Source organism: Heteronotia binoei, chromosome 3, assembly GCF_032191835.1.
Source record: "Heteronotia binoei isolate CCM8104 ecotype False Entrance Well chromosome 3, APGP_CSIRO_Hbin_v1, whole genome shotgun sequence".
NCBI classification, from domain to species: domain Eukaryota; kingdom Metazoa; phylum Chordata; class Lepidosauria; order Squamata; family Gekkonidae; genus Heteronotia; species Heteronotia binoei.
The window spans coordinates 161,929,019-161,949,357 of NC_083225.1; the positions used below are offsets into that span (position 1 = coordinate 161,929,019).

Below are 20,339 nucleotides of genomic sequence, written 5' to 3' on the forward strand. Positions count from 1 at the left end.
CTGTGCTTGCACAGGCCGGCCATGAGACCTTTTCTTTTGATCTCAAAGACTCCAAAGAGGGGACGCACCGCACCTTTCGGAACTAGTGCATGCAAACCCAACACATCACATGCTCTGTCAGCAGGCACTCCCCTTTGCCCAATTCAGTGAGAACATTTTTCTTAACCATAACTACAGCAGTAGGGGAAAACTCTCAATGGAGAGATAAAAGTGATATAGAAGGGAATACAGGCTCTACAGGATGACTGCCATATTCATGGATGGCTGAAAGGGACCTAGTGTTAAGTGTGCACTGGCTGTACAGTGGTGAAGTATTCAAGGAAGACATGTACACAAGCAAGTATACTACCCCTCTCACTCTCCCTCCTCAACTTCTAAAACCATTCTGAAAGCTGAAGCTGCTACTCACTCAGGGTCAGTTCTACCATTATAATATAGTTGATCAGCAGCTTGTTCCTTGTTAACTAGCCAAAGTTATAAAGCTACATCCACAATATGATTCGTAGTTGCATTTCTGCAGTTACAATTTTAATTTATTCAGAGACCATCCAAACTAACTTAGATCAAAAGGATATCAGTTGACTATCTTAGCCTTCTAGTACTGGTTCTCAACTTATTTACCATATTGCAGCAGGGAAGTGTGAGATCATCACAAGGCTCTGAGCCAAGTCACGTCTATATGGACTGCTGCTGCAAATTAGTGGTGCTATTTATGCAATAGCAGTAGCTCCAAAAATGCTATGCTATGATTTCAGTGATCACATATACAAAATTCACATGGCAGAAAATGTTCACACATAAGGCATCTATTCAAGATGTTGTGAGTTTAACGGTGCCCCCCTACCAAGATGTAAACAGCCCTTGCTTATCAAGCAATCAGTTAAATATTCCAAGCCTCACAGGTAAAGCAGTTATTCTATGAACACTTAGTTTGAAATGCTTTCATAGAATAGAGTAAGCTATTTACACACATGTCAATCAATAGAATTTCCATTGATTTGACTGCAATGATTTCAGCTTGCTTACATGCTGCGGCAATACTGTTTAATGAAATGGCATCCTCCCTCTTCTCCAAAGAGAAGGCAGCTGTTCCTTTAAAGATTCGTAAGATACCATTCACCTCATCTATAAAACAGAAGATGCAAAACACTAGTTAGTAAAAAGTTGACCTCAGCTATTCAAATAATTTTTAACAAACCAAAGCAGATTTGCAATGAACACAGTTTAACTATAGTTTATACTAGATTAACTTCCATTAACAGGACAACTTTATGCAGCTTTTAAATGCTACCATTTTAACTGCAATGGATGAAACATCCAGCAAGAAATATAATATATCACTATATAATTTTATTCATATTGCCATTATCACCAATTCCCCTCTTGCACAACTGGGCCTTTCTTCTACATTTCACAAAGTAACACAAGAAAAAAAAGAAATGAAACCACACCATCTCAGAACACAGTACCTCTCAATATTTTAAACTCTTTTTTGTTCATATTCTACAGAAAAATTATGAAAAACTCAAATTTGAGAACAGCCAGACTTTCAAAGCAACAACAACACATGAGTTTTCCATCCCAAATGCTAGAAGAAATTTGATATGTAACAGATAGATAGATAGATAGATAGATAGATAGATAGATAGATAGATAGATAGATAGATAGATAGATAGATAGATAGATAGATAGATAATTTTATTTGTATCCCGCCCTCCTCGCCGAAGCAGGCTCAGGGCGGCTAACAGCATCATTTAAATTCCAACTATACAAAGAAAGGCAAAGAAAACAGATTACATTTAAACATTAAAATTCTGATTAAGTTTAAAATTAATTAATTAATTTAGTAAAAGTGCTAATGCTATTTGTTCTTTTATGATGGCGGTTATCATTAGCAATTTCTTTCTTCGTCAGCGAAAGCCAGTTGAAAGAGGAAGGTCTTGCAGGCCCTGCGGAATTGTTCAAGATCCCGCAGGGCCCGCATTTCCTCTGGAAGTTGGTTCCATAGGCTCGGGGCTACAGAGGAGAAGGCCCGGTTACGGGTGCATTGCAGCTTCACCTCTCTCGGTCCGGGAGTAGTCAACAAGTTTTTTCCGGCTGACCTCAGTGCTCTCTGGGGTTCATATGGGGAGAGACAGTCCCTAAGGTAGACAGGTCCTCGACCATATAGGGCTTTAAAAGTAATGACCAGCACTTTGTAACGAACCCGGTATATAACTGGCAGCCAGTGCAGCTCGCGCAGTCCAAGCTGTATGTGCTCCCATTTAGGAAGCCCCAGCAACAGTCTAGCCGCTGCATTCTGCACCAGCTGCAGCTTCCGGGTTCGGTACAGAGGCAGCCCCATGTAGAGGGTATTGCAGTAATCCAATCTCGAGGTGACCGTTGTGTGAAGTACCGTTGCCAGATCTTGGCGCTCTAGGAAGGGAGCCAACTGCCTTGCCCGCCTTAGATGGAAAAATGCTGACTTGGCAGTGGCTGCAATCTGGGCCTCCATTGATAACGAAGGCTCCAGTAAAACTCCCAGACTCCTAACCCGGTGCGCCGCTTTCAGCGGCGCCCCGTCGAATACCGAAAGAGGTATTTCCCCTTCCTGAGCGCCCCGACCCAGACAAAGGACTTCTGTCTTCGCTGGATTCAGTTTCAGCCCGCTCCTCCTCAACCAAGTTGCCATATCCTGCAAGGCCCGGTCTAAATTCTCAGGGACGCAGTCAGGCCATCCGTCCATCAGCAGATAGAGTTGGGTGTCATCTGCATATTGATGGCACCCAAGTCCATATCTCCTGGCAATCTGGGCAAGAGGGCGCATATAGATATTGAATAACATTGGTGAGAGAACTGCCCCCTGGGGCACCCCACAATCCAGTGTGCGCCTCCGGGACCGCTCGCCCCCGATTGCCACCCTTTGTCCCCGATTCTCTAGGAAGGAGGACAGCCATTGTAAGGCAGACCCCCTCACCCCTATATCGGCGAGGCGGCGGGTCAGTAGCCGATGGTCGACCGTGTCGAACGCGGCCGACAGATCTAACAGCATCAGCACCGCCACACCGCCCCGATCCAGGTGCCGTTGAAGATCATCTACCAGGGCGACCAGTACTGCCTCCGTCCCATAACCCGGGCGAAAGCCGGACTGGCAAGGGTCTAGGATGGAAGCATCATCCAGAAAGCTCTAAAACTGCGACGCCACTGCCCTCTCTATTATTTTACCTAAAAATGGTAAATTAGAGACCGGCCGGTAGTTTGCCAATTCGGCCGGGTCTGCTGTACTTTTTTTCAAGAGGGGTCGGACCAAAGCCTCTTTCAGGGATGATGGAAAGCGCCCCTCCGAGAGGGATCTATTTATGATGTCCCGTAAAGGACATTCAAGCTCCCTCAGGCAAGATTTAATTAGCCAGGAGGGGCATGGGTCCAAATCACAAGTTGTAGGGTGCGCAGAGGAGAGGATTCCGTCAACTTCCTCCAGGCTGAGCGGGTCGAAATGATCCAGAGTTAAATCAGAAGACAGGCATGGGGCCTTGGGCTCATATACTGTGTCTAAGGTGATGGGCAGGTCCTGGCGGAGCGACGTGATTTTGTCTGCAAAAAAATTCGCAAAAGCTTCACAGCCTATTTCTAATTCTCTAACGTTTGGTCTGTTACATTGAAGTAACATTAATTATCTTTGCCTAAGGATGATCTCACAATTGCTGTTTCAGGCAAATGAGAAAATCCTGATCAAGCAGCACCACCACAAATCACTCCTACCTGCAACACTAGAGCATCAATTCTTTCAAACTGCAGGGTAACAATTGTGAGTCATAAATGAACAGCTAAGTGCTAGTAACAGATTTCTTTCTAGATTCAGCACGTTTTCACACTGATCCATGCCTCTGCAATTTGTATGCTGGATTACTGGAACACACTCTATAGTGAGCTGTCCTTGAATGGAGTTTCAATTAACAAAAATTACTTCTGAGTGTAATCTGAGGTGCTGGTTCTCAGGGCCCAGACAACGAAAGGCCTCTCTCTCTCTGTAAGAACTCACATTACCCTTCTTCAAGCAACTGCTGCTCAATGTCTTTTCCCACCACATGGTACCAGTGACAGCAAGTCACTCTCAAATGTTTTATGCTGGTGCCCTAACCCAGTGGTATGGCTCGTCTGAAAATCTATGATGGCACCACTGATGGCAGTTTTCAGGAAAGAACACAAAGCAGCGCTGTTTAGGGATGTGCAAAAAAAAAAAAATCAGTATTTTTCAGATTTGGATTTTTTTGACCCATAAAAATTCAGTATTGCCTTGAAAACCCAAATTCCAATATTGGTATTGTATTGGAATTTGGAAAAATTTGGGAATCCCAGGGTTTGTTTGTTTTTTGTTGACTGCACTATACCCTATGGGGTCATTGTAGTCAATGGCAAATCTCCTAGGGCCAGGGTGGCTAAACTTGCTTCATGTAAGAGCCACACAGAATACACACCAGATGTTTGAGCACTGCAAGACAGAAAGGAAGACAGGAAGGCAAATATGTGGAAATAGAGGTGGAAATAAAGCAGCTTTAATTTTAAGTGCATTCTCCAAGCTGTTGGCTGGCTTGGCTTGTCAAAGTGATTTAAAGAGAAATGCCTTCTCCAGGCCGGCTGGGGTTGGTTGGGGTTCTGAGAGCCAGTTTGGCCACCCAGGTCCTCGGGTATATTCACTCAGGAGCAGGTTTGAGGTAGAGGCACCAAAATTGCAGTGTAGCTGTTGGAGCCTCTCAGTGTAGCTGCTGGAGCCTCTCACCAAAAGAACTTCCAAGTTTCAAAAAGATTGGATCAGGAGGTCCACTTCTATTGGCACTCAAAGAAGATGCCCCTATCCTCCATTGTTTCCATTGAGGGAGGAAAGCAACGCAGACATACAACAAAGCCCAGCAGATTCTCTCAGAGTGTCTCTGTAGTAGAAAGCGGGTGTGGGGAGAGGGCATGCTTGCAAGGCCAGCAGCAGAACCAGTGCAATGTGCCCAAGCAGAACTAGTGCCACTGTGGTGGTGCCAAAACCCAACAGGACTAAGGTCAGAACTGAGAATCTCTGAAGTAAAGGGGGGCATTTCTGTAAGGACAGAAGAACCAGTGTAATGTACTCCCAGCAGCAGAACCCAATGCCAACCTACTGATAGCCAGTAACAGAATCCAGTGCCAACTTACTAGTGTCGAGCAGCAGAATCCAGTGCCAGCGTGGCAGCGACAGAACTAATGTCACACTAGAGACTCCCAGCAGAACAATCAAAAGTGCATGATGGGAGGCATTTTTGTTAGTCCTCCTGAACTACAGCCAGCCCAATACACAAAAGGCCAGTGAAGATGAGCTGCCATTTGCTAAAATGGCACTGGGTCCTGCTGCTGGGCAGCCACTACGGCGCTGGTTCTGCTGTCCTGCAACCTACCTCCCCCTTGCTTGGATTGTGATTGTGTGCTTGCTATCAGTCCTCTTAAGCTGACACTTGCCACAAAGCCACTGTGTGTTGCTGCTGGGCACTAGTAGATTGGCACTGGGTCCTGCTGCTGGACAGCCACTAAAGTACTGGTTCTGCTGTCCTGCAACCCACCACCCCCTTGCATGGATTCTGTGCTTGACATCAGCCCTGCTGAGCTGGCCTAGCATTTGCCACAATGGCACTGGGTTCTGTTGCTGGACTCTGGCACTGAGTTCTACTGCTGGGCACTAGTATTTTACGCTGGTTCTGCTGTCCTTACAGACATGTCCCCCCTTAATTCAGACATTCTCAGATCTAGCCTTAATCCTGTTGGGTTTTGGCACTGCCACAGTGGCACTGGTTCTGCTGCTGGCGTTGCAAAAAAGCCCCCCCCCCTTACACACACTTCATTTTCAACTGCAGAGATTAACTGGGGACATACTGCTGAGCTTATATTGTCCTGCAACTCCCCCCCCCCCCAAGAAAACAATGAGGATGGGGACACGCTGTTTGGGTGCTCCTAGAATTGGTCCCCCTAGTCCAAACTTTTTGGAACCTGGAAGTTCTTTGGGGGAACAGACTTCAGCAGTTACATTGCAAAATTGGTGCCTCTACTTTAACAGCCTCCCAGCCCATTGATTATATTCTAGGAGATTAGCCATTGACTATAATGACCCCATAGGGTATAATGGAGCCAAAAAAATCAGGATTCCTGAATTCAGGATTCTCTTATAAGTATGCTTAACTAATGTGTGAATCATGCTGAAAAGGCATGATTCAGGTATTAATTTGGCTCAGAAATGCCAAATGCACATCCCTAGCTGTTCCACAGTAGGCTCTGCTGACTCAGTTACTTACTCAGTGTTTGCTCACTTTCTGGCTACTGTAGTCTTCTGCTGATTTTACTGTTATGTTGAAGTTGTTATCAACTGATGGTGAATTGTATAGATTTATATTAAGATTGTTCTTGATAGAGGCATAATAGGGTGTTATCTGCTATGTAATATTCTTAATGCCATGTCATAAAAAGCTTCAGCTGCTCACTTCTACACATTAACCCTCAATTAATGGAACAGGGCAATTTCTGTCCAGGATGTTTGCTACCGTATGTGTGAACCTGGCAGGTACACAGAGACCAAAGCAAGCAGAGAAAAGCGGTAGATGCTGCAGGGCAGAGAAATGACCAGACACAGAGGTGTCAGATGATGCCATTAGCAATGCTTTGCCATTCCAGTCCTTCAGACTTGACTAACAGATGAAAACAACTACACTATATGGAAAGCCAAAGCACCATGCAGGTTTTAATTTGCCAACTCTGACTGCAGAAAAGGCATGACTGAGAAATGTAAAACCATCCCATTACCAAAACAGCTAGAGACTGATGTGATGGACAGAGTTGGTCTGTATGTATAAGATAAACAGGGAATACTCCATTCACATAACACAGGGGTGGCCAATGGTAGCTCTCCAGATGTTTTTTTTTGCCTACAACTCCCATCAGCCCCAGCTATTGGCCATGCTGGCTGGGGCTGATGGGAGTTGTAGGCAAAAATCTGAAGAGCTACCATTGGTCACCCCTGACATAACAGACAGTCAAATGAGAATGAAAGTAAGGAGGAGGAAAGAAAAAGATGTTCCTGAGATCTGTAGTTAGGTAGAGAGAGGGGTGGTATACGTGTATGAAAATCTATGTTGGAATTTACCTATTAAAACACTGGACTCTACTGAAATAAAGATTGCTAAATGCCTAAATTATCTCTCTTACAAGAGATGGCCACTACTTCTTTGAATATCTCCTTAAAATTCAACTCTTTCCTAAACCTTTATTTTAAATGTCATACATACCCGTACTTGCTCACATGCACCTCTTGTTATGCTCATACTCTGTTCCCTCGTCTTTTTTGTTTCCTCCAATCTCTGGTATACCTTGCAATCTGTTTGGGGGTTATATTTTTTCTTACAAAATTCTGGGAGACAACATATAAGGCTATACATACAAAATCAAAATTAATGCTAATTAAGTGACCTTAACAAACTGGTCACTGTTTTGGACTTTTTTGTTATAACATATGTGGTATAGATTTCATAAGAATTCCCAGTCAATGTCAGCACTCACTATTAGTTCACTCTTGAAACTTAAGTCCCATGTTGGGAATTCTGTGAATTTTTAAGTGTTTTCTTCCATTTAAGAAACAGGCACACTGGGGTCAAAACTCAAACTGAGAGAGCACAGAACAAAAGCCTTCCCAACCTGAAACGTACCACAGAACTGTAATTTGCCCTGCTGAGGCAAACATACAAGTCTTGATTACTATTTACCTATTTGCCGCACACAGGATAAAAAGCCACTCAACAGGGTACATCATGTTAAGAAAACAGCATAGAAGGGTCCCACAAGATTCCAGATCTGACTCATGGCCCCAGATGCCTGCTTTTTAAGTGGAAAGCAAGCACTTGGGAACCTTGTTAAAGCTGCAGTAGAATTATCTGTCTTCAGGGGATGCTGCCCATTAAGTCTCATACAAATTACTATTCTAGGCTTGCCTCTTTCCCATCAGGAGGCATCCTCAGATCAGTGATTCATGCAGAAATGCAGGGGGACTGCCTTCTTATACACACTCTAACAGCAAATCTTTTCCTATACTAAAGTTTCCCTCCAATTTTAATTTTTCCTCCAATTTAATTAATTCAGCTATCAGAACCTCAAGAAACACTGTACTAATTGTTGTGGTCACATGTGGTTTGGATTCAGAAAAAATATTGCAGGGTTGCCACTACAATTTTATTTTTCATTTCCCTGATTCTCCCAGATCATTTGTCAATTTCCCTGACCACCATTCAAATATAACTACAAGTTAATGTGGTCGTGTTGCATTAATGCAAGGCTTAATGAAATGTTCCACTCTACAACTATACAAGTCTCAACTGCAAAAATATTTGTCAGAGATTTAATATCAGCATCTTTCAACATTAACTGCAGAAACATCTGTTTTGCAGTTGCACCAAAAATTACACCAAGATACAAACGTCAATTCAAGTAAACTGAATGCTAACAAATACTGTATTTTTCGGACCATTAGACGCACCGGACTATAAGACGCATCTAGTTTTTGGAGGAGGAAAACAGGAAAAAAATTTTTGAAGCTGTGCACCCAGATCTGGGCACCTTCCCCCTCTCAATCCTGCCTCCGATCCCAGCCATTACTAGAAGCAGCAGCTGAAGCCTGGCAGACAGGCACAGAGGAAGCCCCCCCCCCCCGCTCCGCAAACCCAGCGCTTCGCGAAGCGCTGCATTTGCGGGGGGGGGGGCCTTCCTCTTTGCCTGGCTTCAGCTTCTGCTGATAGCAAGGGCTGGGATCCGAGGCTTGGCTGCCTCCGAACCCAGCCCTTGCTATCAGCAGAAGCTGAAGCCACGCAGACAGGGACAGAGGAAGCCCCCCCCTCCGCAAACCCAGCGCTTGGCCAAGCGCTGCCTTTGCGGAGGGGGGGGATTCCTCTCTGCCTGGCTTCAGCTTGTGCTGATAGCACAAGCTGAAGCCACGCAGACAGGGAAAGAGGAATCCCCCCCCTCCGCAAAGGCAGTGTTTGGCCAAGCGCTGCCTTTGCGGAGGGGGGGGGATTCCTTTCTGCCTGGCTTCAGCTTGTGAAGCCACGCAGACAAGGAAAGAGGAATCCCCCCCTCCTGGCCAAGCGCTGCCTTTGCGGAGGGGGGGATTCCTTTCTGCCTGACTTCAGCTTGACAGGGAAAGAGGAATCCCCCCCCCTCTGCAAAGGCAGTGCTTGGCCAAGCACTGCCTTGGCGGAGGGGGGGGGATTCCTTTCTGCCTGGCTTCAGCTTGTGAAGCTGCGCAGACAGGGAAAGAGGAATCCCCCCCACCTCCGCAAAGGCAGCACTTGGCCAAGCGCTGCCTTTGCGGAGGGGGGGGGGGATTCCTTTCTGCCTGGCTTCAGCTTGTGAAGCTGCGCAGACAGGGAAAGAGGAATCCTTTCTGCCTGGCTTCAGCTTGTGAAGCCGCGCAGACAGGGAAAGAGGAATCCCCCCCCTCCGCAAAGGTAGCACTTGGCCAAGCGCTGCCTTTGCGGAGGGGGGGGGGATTCCTTTCTGCCTGGCTTCAGCTTGTGAAGCCGTGCAGACAGGGAAAGAGGAATCCCCCCTCCTCCGCAAAGGCAGCGCTTGGCCAAGCGCTGCCTTTGCGGAGGGGGGGGGATTCCTTTCTGCCTGGCTTCAGCTTGTGAAGCCGCGCAGACAGGGAAAGAGGAATCCCCCCTCCTCCGCAAAGGCAGCGCTTGGCCAAGCGCTGCCTTTGCGGAGGGGGGGGGGGATTCCTTTCTGCCTGGCTTCAGCTTGTGAAGCCACGCAGACAGGCAAAGAGGAATCCACCCCCCTCCGCAAACCCAGCGCTTGGCGATGGGGGCGGAGGGAGCGATCTCGCTGCTTGTCTCCCAGCCAGGCACGCAAGCGCGGGGCAAGCACGCCTGGCTGGAAGACAAGCGGCGAGATCGCTCCCTGCAAAGTGCTGGGTTGGCTATGGGGGCAGAGGGAGCAATCTCGCCGCTTGTCTTCCAGCCAGGTGTGCTTGCCCCGCGCTTGCGATCTCGCCGCTTGTCTCCCAGCCAGGCATGCAAGCGCGGGGCAAGCACGCCTGGCTGGGAGACAAGCAGCGAGATTGCTCCCTGCAAAGTGCTGGGTTGGCGATGGGGGCGGAGGGAGCGATCTCGCCGCTTGTCTCCCGGGGGCTGCAGGCCCCCCCCTCATCTTTTAGTATTCGGACCATAAGACGCACGCACTTTCCCCCCCACTTTTATTTCCCTGACTTTCCAGAAAGTGGCAACCCTGCATTGGTAATAAGCAGACTTTCTTGTCTCAAGGAAAGCTGGCATGCCATTATTGACCCTGTCCTTATGAGGTTCCTTTAGTCTGAGGAAGTATCACGTTAATAGCCTAGAACATATGTCACAAACTTCTAACAGGTTAAGCACACTTCTGTTTTTGCATTAAAATTAGAGGCACATTTCATTCTTACAATTGAGAAGCAGGCAAAAGTAGAAAATGTTCTCAGGAGAACTCATTCCTTCTGTGTTCGTGTGAGATCCACTTTCCTGTGCATGCTTCCTCTGAAGGCAGGTAATTTTACTGCATCCAAAATGACTGAATACGGCCGTGTCACATTTTAATGTCTCCTGTCTAGAAGAACTACAGCTGTGTTTTGTTTTGAAAGCCAAATAACACCATTACTATTCAATTTAAGTTTATAAACACATTTCAGCTAAAGATGCAAGTCAGATGCATGTTTTCAAGGAAGTATGTACTCATTTAAAATAAAAAAGCAGTTATGACAGACAATTTGGAAATTTTCAAACAACAGCTGAAAAAAAGAAAAAGATTCTTGATCTTCTCTCCAAGAATAACATTTTGTAGTTGCATGAAATGTGTAAACAGCTGGCTGAACTCAAGAGGAATGTATGGCTGTCACGGTCATGTTTCACATTCCCTTCCACTCAAAACCATCTGAAGTCACATGAAGGAAAAACATATCATAGACAGGCAAATTTATTTTAAAAGAAATTCAGAAGGATGAAGTCTCTGCAAGCACATATTAAACAAGAATGATTATTGTAGCACATGACCTCTTTGTGAAGAAGGTGGTTTTAAAGGAGAAGATGGCAAGGGCACAGAACCACAACCCGACAGAATACAGACAACTCAGCCACTAATGCACTGAAGTGACAGATTGTGATGCAGAATCAATACTATCCACTCTACAAGGAAAGGGTGGAAAGCACATTTTGGTTAGGAAAGGAAAACAAGAGGTCTATGTCGACAGACACACACACTCTCTTTCCCCATATTAAGAGGATGACAACTGTGAAGGTTGTCATCCTCATAAAGGTTTTTCCTTTATGAGTATGTGCCAGTCTTGCAAAGTCTTACAATCTTAAACAGTTATACTCTTCTAAGCTTACTGACGTCAGTGAATTTAGTAGCATATAATTCTGTTTAGGATTGCACTCTTCATTATTTACATAGTGCCCAAAGTCCTTTCAAGTACTTTCCAGGAAAAAAAACATACTATCAAATTCTAGAAGAGCAATGCTACAAAATCCATTTATGATAGGACAGGACTAGTACTACACCAGTTGATGGTACTTCATCAACTGTTTCCTCAATTGACTACAAGTATCAAATATTAAATCAGCTTTATACCCTTGATCTGATTTTTTCATAGATGAAGTTTTGAAAGATTTTAAAACAGCATAAGTATCTAGTTTATTAACCATGAAATTACAGTCTTCTACTTATTAAACATTAAAAATTTATTATTAGTCCTCATTACCTCAAAAAGCTGCTTTTATAAAAGCTGCTTTTATAAAAGCTAACACATAAGCATTTATTTGTCCAAATGTTTAGCAACATTATCTGTTCAAAGGTTTCCATTATGGTTTAAGGTCCTAAATGGCAACTCAATTAACACAGCAATATAAGGATGCAAGTTTAATCAATATGATCAAGGTTAAAGAGTGAAATTTAAGAAGTGACTCCCACCATAGCTAAAATTCCGAACTAATGAAGGAGAAACAACAGGAGAAAATGAAAGTTTAGCAGAATACTCTGACATACAGATGTCTCATCTCCCTTCCTTGTTGATGTACCACTAGGACAGATTCATGCTTAGACAGTGTCTCAGACAACACATACAATCTTCTAAAAAAGACTATATTCATTCAAAAAGTAAAATATGCAAGGGGAAGGCTGTATACTTAGGAGCATGCAGAACTGCATATATCAGAAATGCCAAACCAGAGATCAAATGAAAGATATACACAGATCACAAAGCCCTTTTACAGTATGTGGTATTATTCTAGCATACAGAAGAACTAGAAATGTCTTAGACAGAAAAACAGCATTAAAAATAACTGGAGACAAAAACCAAAGCAGTAGCACTGCAGGATCAGGGTGCTCCAGATACATAGTATATATTCCTTTTTAAGTAATACACTGATAAGCAGTTGACAGTATAGAATCAAACAGTTGTCAGTTCCAGACTGATCAAAGGCCTTTAAGAGAAAAACTGGACACTCCCCCCGCCCCAAGCCAAACAGGCTATGAACATGTGTTCCTTAAAATAGTTTTCAGTCATCAAAAAGACTGAAAAACTCACATCTAATGGGAACAAAGTTCATAGGTTCGGAGTAAGAAGGTATTATCAATTAGGCAAATATGATAAGGTACGATGAATGCAGGCCACTGATGCTTCCACATGCATTGGCAGTGAGCACATTATAAATGTATGTCATCTTACCCCTACACAATGGAGATTGCCCAAATGCATACAGAAAGCTGTATTCAAAGGAGCTATTTGTATGCAGTTCATGCCTAAGTCAAACTGTGAAGCTAATATCTAGCCAAATATGCACAAAGACTATTCAATGGTATGAACATTTTGTTCAGGTTCTTTCAGTTACTTTGGTACAAGAACCAAGCATAACCACCATAATGATTTTTTCATTAAAAACTACTTGTGCAATTAATAGAACTATGCATTTAATTATAGTTATTTACATAGTGCAACAATGCCACACATCATAGAATTAGAAATGAAAAAGGACTCTACCAATCAGCGACAATTTGCAAGTTTGCAATAGACCTGAAGAACATTCTGACTCAGACACAATTCATGTTTCGTAAAAGTGACATCAATAGTATTTTAATATGAATGAGTAGTCATGCTGGATTCTTGTTTAAACAGTAAGAAAGGAAGCAATGATAACTATTGTTTCTTCTACAAGAATAAATACCAACAGTCAGGGCTTTTTCTGTAGCAGGAACTCCTTTTTATATTAGGACACACACCCCTGTAGTTAATCCTCCTGGAGTTTACAGTAGTCCCTGTACTAAGAACCCTGTAAGCTCTTGGAGAATTGGCTACATCAGGGGTGTGTAGTCTAACACGCAAAGGAGTTCCTGCTACAAAAAAAGCCCCGCCAACAGTGTTAATGTTAACAAAAATATATCTTACAAAAAGCATTATTTTGTTAGAATCATTAAGATATGTGGAACCATCTTATAGTAGTCATAAAGTATTTCAACATCTGCTTATTTAGCACTCATAGCAGCAGATGTTAAGATTCTCATCATGTAATTTAAAAACAAAAAAACCTAAGTTATCAGAAATCCAGAGTAGAGATAACAGAGTTGCAGTAGATGTTGTTCATCAACGTCTTCTGTGCAGACACACATTGGGAATGTACCTGTGCAGGTCAACCACAGACATTTTCTTTCGAGCTTAAAAACTCCAAAAAGGAGGCACCCTGGCCCTTTTGGAGCCGGTGCATGCAGATTCCCCATTCAATGTGTCATGTGCTCTGATAGTGTCCCCTTCCCTCAGTTTGGTGTCGTGGTTAAGTGTGCAGACTCTTATCTGGGAGAACCGGGTTTGATTCCCCACTCCTCCACTTGCACCTGCTAGCATGGCCTTGGGTCAGCCATAGCCCTGGCAGAGGTTGTCCTTGAAAGGGCAGCTGCTGTGAGAGCCCTCTCAGCCCCACCCACCTCACAGGGTGTCTGTTGTGGGGGAGGAAGGTAAAGGAGACTGTGAGCCGCTCTGAGACTCTTCGGAGTGGAGGGCGGGATATAAATCCAATATCTTCTTCTTCTTCTTCAGTTCCCACTAAGCTGCTGCAAGCCCCTTTTCATGGTGTCACAGGCGCTGTGAGAGCTCAAAGCAAGACAGGGCGGAGGAAATGTGTGTCTGCACTGAAGATGTTGATGAACAACAGTTACAGGTAAATGCAACTCTGTTTTCATCATCCATCTTCTCATACAGCCCCACACTGGGACCGTTAGCAAGCTACTCACCATAGGAGGTGGTGAGGGGAGTCTCTCACTGGATCAGCACCTGTAGAATAGCATTGCCCACATCTGCCTCCTTCCTCACCTGAAGATCAAGGACATAATGCTTCACAAATGTCTCCTCCGTCAACCAGATTGCTGCCCTGCCCCTGCAGATATCCAAAAAGGGAACTCTTTGATGAAATGCGGCAGACGATCGCTGCACTCGGGTGGAATGCATTTTCACATTAAGAGAGAATGGCTCCTGGATGCCCTGTAGCAGAAACAGATGGCTGCCACCATCCATCTGGACACAGACTGGACTGAGGCAGCTTTTCCCTTCTTGGGACCCCCAAAACAACAAAAAATCCTTACAGAATAGTTTCTTTCTAAATAGTAAAGGAGGGTCCTCCTAATGTCAAAAGTATACAGGGCCTTTTTTGCCTCCAAGGTTGGAGTCAGGAAAAATACTGGTAGGACCACTTCTTGTGCTAGGTGGAATGTGGAAACTACGGTACTTTAGGTAGGAAGTCCAGACAGGTATAAAACAACCTGCTCACTGAATGCCTTAAGAAAAGCGGGTCTACTATAAGTGCTGCCAGTTTGCTGACCCATCTGGTCACTAAAGGTAATAGCCTATGAAAACACCATCTTCCCTGAGAGTAATGCTTTAGGTTCAAAAGGAGGATTCATCAGGTTATAATACAAAGGGCAACAACCACTGTGGGACACTATGGAGTGCAGGGGTAAGACACTGGACAATCCCTTTAAAAAGCGCTGAGCCAATTTGTGAGCAAACATAGTAGTTCCTTGCATCTCCTCATGAAATGCAGCAATAGCTGCTAAGTGGGTCATACCTGAAGACAGTGCCAAACTGTCCTGTGCTAGTGAGAGCAAGTATTCCAGAAAAATGACAACAGGCAAGTAAAAGGGCATTCCCCTCTAGCAGATGTCCAGGGCTCAAATCAAGTCCACTTCCTCCCATAAGAATACTGAATTGAGTGTTTATGGGTCTAAAGCAAAGTATCTCATACAAACCTTACAGCAAGTCTCTAGAGGGAGAGCAATGTTGTATAGCCACGAGTGTCTCCAGAGAACTATGTCAGATGTCATAGATCTGACTGATACATCCACAGCGAACCTACCCACAATGATCTCTTTTTTTGACAGCTTAATTCCCTCATATTCAATAAGTTTTGCCAGGGACTTGGATTCATCAAGCAGTTTGTCAAAGTAATGGGAAAGGCTCTCAGAGGCAAAGTCAGTAGCCTGCCATAATCACTTGATAATTTGCAACTCAGAAATTAAGATCACATTATGCATAAAACTTCCTCCCCAATGTGCCCACACAGTGGCTTTCTCTGTCTACTGGGAATGAATGCTGACCTTGTTAAGAACATAAGAGAAGCCATGTTGAATCAGGTCAATCGTCCATCCAGTCTAACATTCCGTGTCACACAGTGGCCAAAAAAACCAGGTGCCATCAGGTCTATCAGTGGGGCCAGAACACTAGAAGCCCTCCCACTGCGGTTGTTGGCATGCCTACATGTCCTCTGTGACCAAAAAGGATAGTGGTGGGCACGTGGACAGAAACACATAAGAATCCTGTTTTACTCTATATAAATTCTCAATCTTACAAGGTATAGCTTGGATTGAGGCTGGTTTCTACCATAATGGAACCATGATGTCTAATAGGGCCTCTAAGATCAGAAAAGCCACTACTCCTGGAGTGTCAGAATAGAGTATATTCAGAATCCTGTGTTTCAGATGCCTGTCTGAAGTAGAAACATCAATATCAATGGCTTTTCACTATTCTCAGCGTCTGTTCTCTGTGTTTCAGATAGTTGTCTGAAGTGGAAACATCAATATCAATGGCTTTTCACTATTCTCAACATCTGTTCTCTGTAGAGATGGAGGTCTTTGCCAGGAGATCTGGACTCAGATCGCCCACAGTATCATTGTGTGATTAATTTGAAGCACTCCATTATAACAAGAAGCTATGGAGACCTCTTCCTCTGGTTCATGGTACAGGTACTGGAATGGAACCAACATGGGGTGAGGCCTCTATGTAAACCCCTGCATTTTGGTCATGCTTCCCCAGAATCTGAGAGTGATGTCCAGTCCATCTATTCAAGTAGGATGGTGACATATAGTAAGAGTGCTGGGGAGGGCCCACTGGTTGCTAAGACAAAGGAGATCCAGATTCTGATGGAACCAGTTGTCCCACAGGGATGCTAGGTTAAGTGTCATCTGCATCTGACAAAGAACCAGCAAAGGAGCGTAGGTGAGGTAACGGGGTCTGCAGTGGAATCAGGATGACATCCTGATTAGGGATGTGCATTCGGTTCGGCCGAACCGTATTTACAGCCAAATCACCACTGATTCGGCTGTATACGGAATAGGCTGCAGCCGATCCCCATAGGCGCCCATTATACGGCAGCCGAATACGGCTCGCCGTATACTTACGAATGGCTATTCGGAAGTATACGGCTGTCAATTCAAAAGGCGGGAAAGTAGCTTCTGCAGCCTCAAAGGAGCTGCTTGCCTACTTTCCCGCCTTTAGTTGCTTTTTCCCACCTCTCCCATAGCCTCCCTGGGATCAGGGAGGGGGGGGAGGGGAAGAGGAGCCCCAGCAGCCAATCCAAAGCATGCATTTGCAAAATGCATTGCAAATGCATGCTTTGCAGGGCTTTTTAAAGAGTCTTCCTTCCTGGCTGGACTTCTCCATTGCTGCTGTGTGTGAGAGATTGTGCTGCTGCTGGCTGGCCCTTGGCTTCAGCTGCTGCCTGCTGCTCTCTCACTCAGCCTTACCAGACTTCCCTGGACTAGAGAAGATAAGGTAAGACAGTCTTGGGGTTCTTGTTTTTATTTATTGTTGGTAAAAGGACTTTAAGACTTAGAGTCCCTTTATTTATCCAGATTTGGGTGGTGGTGGTGGTGGTGGTGGGGTAGCTTATTTGGGGTTAGGGGGTTAGGGGTTTCTGCTTGGGGAGGGGGCCTGGGGTGGGGGGGTTGCCAATTTACCCATATCTTAATTTAGTGAGAGGACTTTTAAAAGTGCAGTGTCCTTTTACTTCTCCTGATTTGGGTGGCTTGGATTTCTTGGGGTTAGGGTGAAGGGTTTTTTTGGGGGGGAGGGGTTGGCAAAGTTAATTTTTTTATTGTTTTAAAAGTATTCAGTGTTTGATTTGTTGCTGCTGTGTTGTGCTGCTGCTGTTACTCTTCTCTTCAGGTTCTTGGGGGGGGTGCTGTTTGGCCTAATTTCCATTGTTTAAAAGGCCACTTTTGTCCCCCTTTTCCTGGTTCTGGTTTTAGGGGGGGGTGTTGTTGACTGATTTGGCCTGAGCTTTCTTATTGGTGAAAAGGCCATTTTTTAACACTTGAGTTGTTTGGCCTTTTCTCCTGTTGTCCCTTTTCTTGGTTTGGGGGTGGGGGTGTTGTTGACTTATTTGGCCTGAGCTTTCTTGTTGGTGAAAAGGCCACTTTTTTAACACTTGGCCTTTTGTGATTCTGCTGGTTTTGTTTTGGTTTTTTTAAATTACCTCTGGTTGGTGTGGGGGTTGGCGAGGGTGTGTGTGGGCTGGGTCACTTTCTTGTTTTTATAGAGTAGATGATGTGTTCTGTGGCAGGAAAGCTGGCACCTGGGTGAGAGACCCAGAACCAGCAGGCTTGTTGTAGTTGGCCAGCTCTCTCCGTGTTGTTTGGGGCAGGGCTGGAGAGCTGGCATCTGTAGATTGTGTGTTCTGTGGCAGGGAAGCTGGCACCTGGGTGAGAGATCCAGAACCAGCAGGCTTGTTGTGGTTGGCCAGCTCTCCCCGTGTTGTTTGGGGCAGGGCTGGAGAGCTGGCATCTGTAGATTGTGTGTTCTGTGGCAGGGAAGCTGGCACCTGGGTGAGAGACCCAGAACCAGCAGGCTTGTTGTGGTTGGCCAGCTCTCCCCGTGTTGTTTGGGGCAGGCTGGAGAGCTGGCATTTGGGTTTGCTGCAGCCAGGTCTGCAGAACAGACCTTGAGCAGATTGTGTTTTGTGTGGCAGTGACGTTGGCAACTGGGTTTATATTGCTTCCAGGCCTGCAGGGTTCATAGAGTAGATAGAGGGATGTAGTACATTTGGGTCCTATAGAGATTCTCTGATGTGGTTAGGTTTGGCTTTGGGTGCCCCAGGAATTGGACCCCCTGGTCCAATTTTTTTTGGCCTTGTGGGTTTTGTGTGGGACAGTGCCCTGAAGCTGCACAGCAGTTTGGGGGGGGGGGCTCTCCTCAAAACCCCCTGCTCCCCAGAGCCACTTTTCCCACAACAATTACAGTGAGGAAGTGGCTAATTGGGCTTTCCCCATCATTGTTGGCAATGGGCCTTTTGGGGAGCCCAAAGACAGGGACCCCCTGGCCCAATCTTTTTGGGACTTGGGGGGGTTGGAGGGGAGAGTCCCCTGCAGGTCCCTTGCAAATTTGGGGGCTCTCCCTCAAACCCCCTGCCCCCCAGTAGCCTCTAATTATGCCCTATGTTGCCATTGATTTCAATGGCCCATAGGGTATAATGATGGAATAGGGGCACCCTCTTTGGGTGCCCCTGGAATGGGATCCCCTGGCCCAATCTTTTTGGGACTTGGGGGAGTTGAAGGGGAGAGTCCCCTGCAGGTCCCCTGCAAATTTGGGGGCTCTCCCTCAAACCCCCTCCCCTCCATGCAGCTTCAAATATACCCTATTTGCCATTGATTTCAATGGCCCATAGGGTATAATAGGGCCGTATATTCGGTAATAGCCGCGCACCTACCGTATATGCAGCTATTCCGAATGCGGTATTCAGGAGTATACGGGGATTCCGAATTTTTCCCCCCGTATACTTCCGAATCCGTGTAAAACCGATTTTTTTTTTTTTTTTGCACATCCCTAATCCTGATCTGGCTCCAGACCCTTAGAAGACTTAAGACTTGGATGCAAACTTGGTATTTTGTGCTTTGATTTCTTAAGCTTTTTTGCAGTAGGTTCTGAATGCAATCAGGCCTTAGCCAGAGATTCTGGTGAAGGTGAACCTAGACACCTAGATTCTGGCTCCAGGGCAACAGAAGTGGCCCTCTTTGGAGGGATTGGAGCCATCCTGATAGTCAGACCTCCAGAAACTGAATGGACCCTCAAGGTTTCAGTAGTCAGAGCTGGGGGCAGACCTATGACAGTCAGACCTGAACTCTGAATTGCTTTAGGCAGAGCCGAGGAGGACAAAGCCTTCTCCCACAGCGTAGCTTTCAGCCTAGAGGCCCTGTCATAAGCAGGGGGACCAGGGAGGGCCTCTACAGGCTGCCACCAATCTGGTATGGGTCTGTCTGGGAGGGCCCAGAGCACACACCCAAACCCCTTGAAGCAAGCACCTTTGATCTGTGACAGAAGAGGCCTGCAGACCCAGGCAGTATAACAATAAGTTTATTGTGAGTGCTCACAAACAAGTGGGTTGTATTTTTAGTGCAATACTGAAGAATAAACAAGACAGTAAAGGTGGCTCAGAGAAATAGAAATCCTGACACGATTGGCTACATGTTCCCTTCTTCTGCTTTCAACTCACTCACCCTTCCCTGGATGAGGGAACCCTCATAACTGCAACCTCTCCCCAGCTCAGAGAAAACATTCTTGACTGCAGCTTTCCTCCAGAGAGAACAACTCTCCCTCTGTCAATTGACCTTTTATTTCCTTCTTCCCAGGTCTCACCCCTCTGGCAAGTTTTCCCTCTTAATCTTCTGCCCACCCAATCAGAGAGACAGAAGGGATCCTGGGAAATGTAGGCCTGGTTACTACTCTAACGCAAGCTTCCCTGAAGCCTATAGGTCTCACTAGGCCTAGGATCATGACAGGTCCTATCCGAACAAGCTTTTGGGATAAGGCACTGGCAAACTGGGCAAGTTCCAACACTGTGGACCTCTCCTAAATACAAAAGGCAGAGCCCATTCTCATTGCTGTGCATTATTTTTGTTCTACATTTGGAACATTTTTTAAGCAGTGCATTGAACATCATGATGAGGGACCACAAACAGAGAGAGCCCATCTTATGATTGGGACTGCCTTCCACCAGATAAACTCCTAAAGGAG

At 45.4% G+C, this 20,339-nt stretch overlaps 1 protein-coding gene across 4 annotated transcripts in view; it reads right to left on the minus strand.

Annotated features, from left to right (window-relative positions):
* WASF3 (WASP family member 3) overlaps window positions 1-20,339 on the minus strand; it is a 62,114-nt gene that overhangs the window by 38,180 nt on the left and 3,595 nt on the right. For 2 of the 4 annotated variants that reach the window (XM_060234761.1, XM_060234763.1), the window contains exon 2: window positions 1,027-1,125. The exons of 1 other annotated variant lie outside the window; for it this stretch is intronic. The gene's annotated coding sequence lies outside the window, so the exon portion shown is untranslated. Of the gene's footprint in view, window positions 1-1,026; window positions 1,126-14,290; window positions 14,434-20,339 lie in introns of all 4 variants that reach the window. One more of the 4 variants, XM_060234762.1, reaches the window with a different exon arrangement.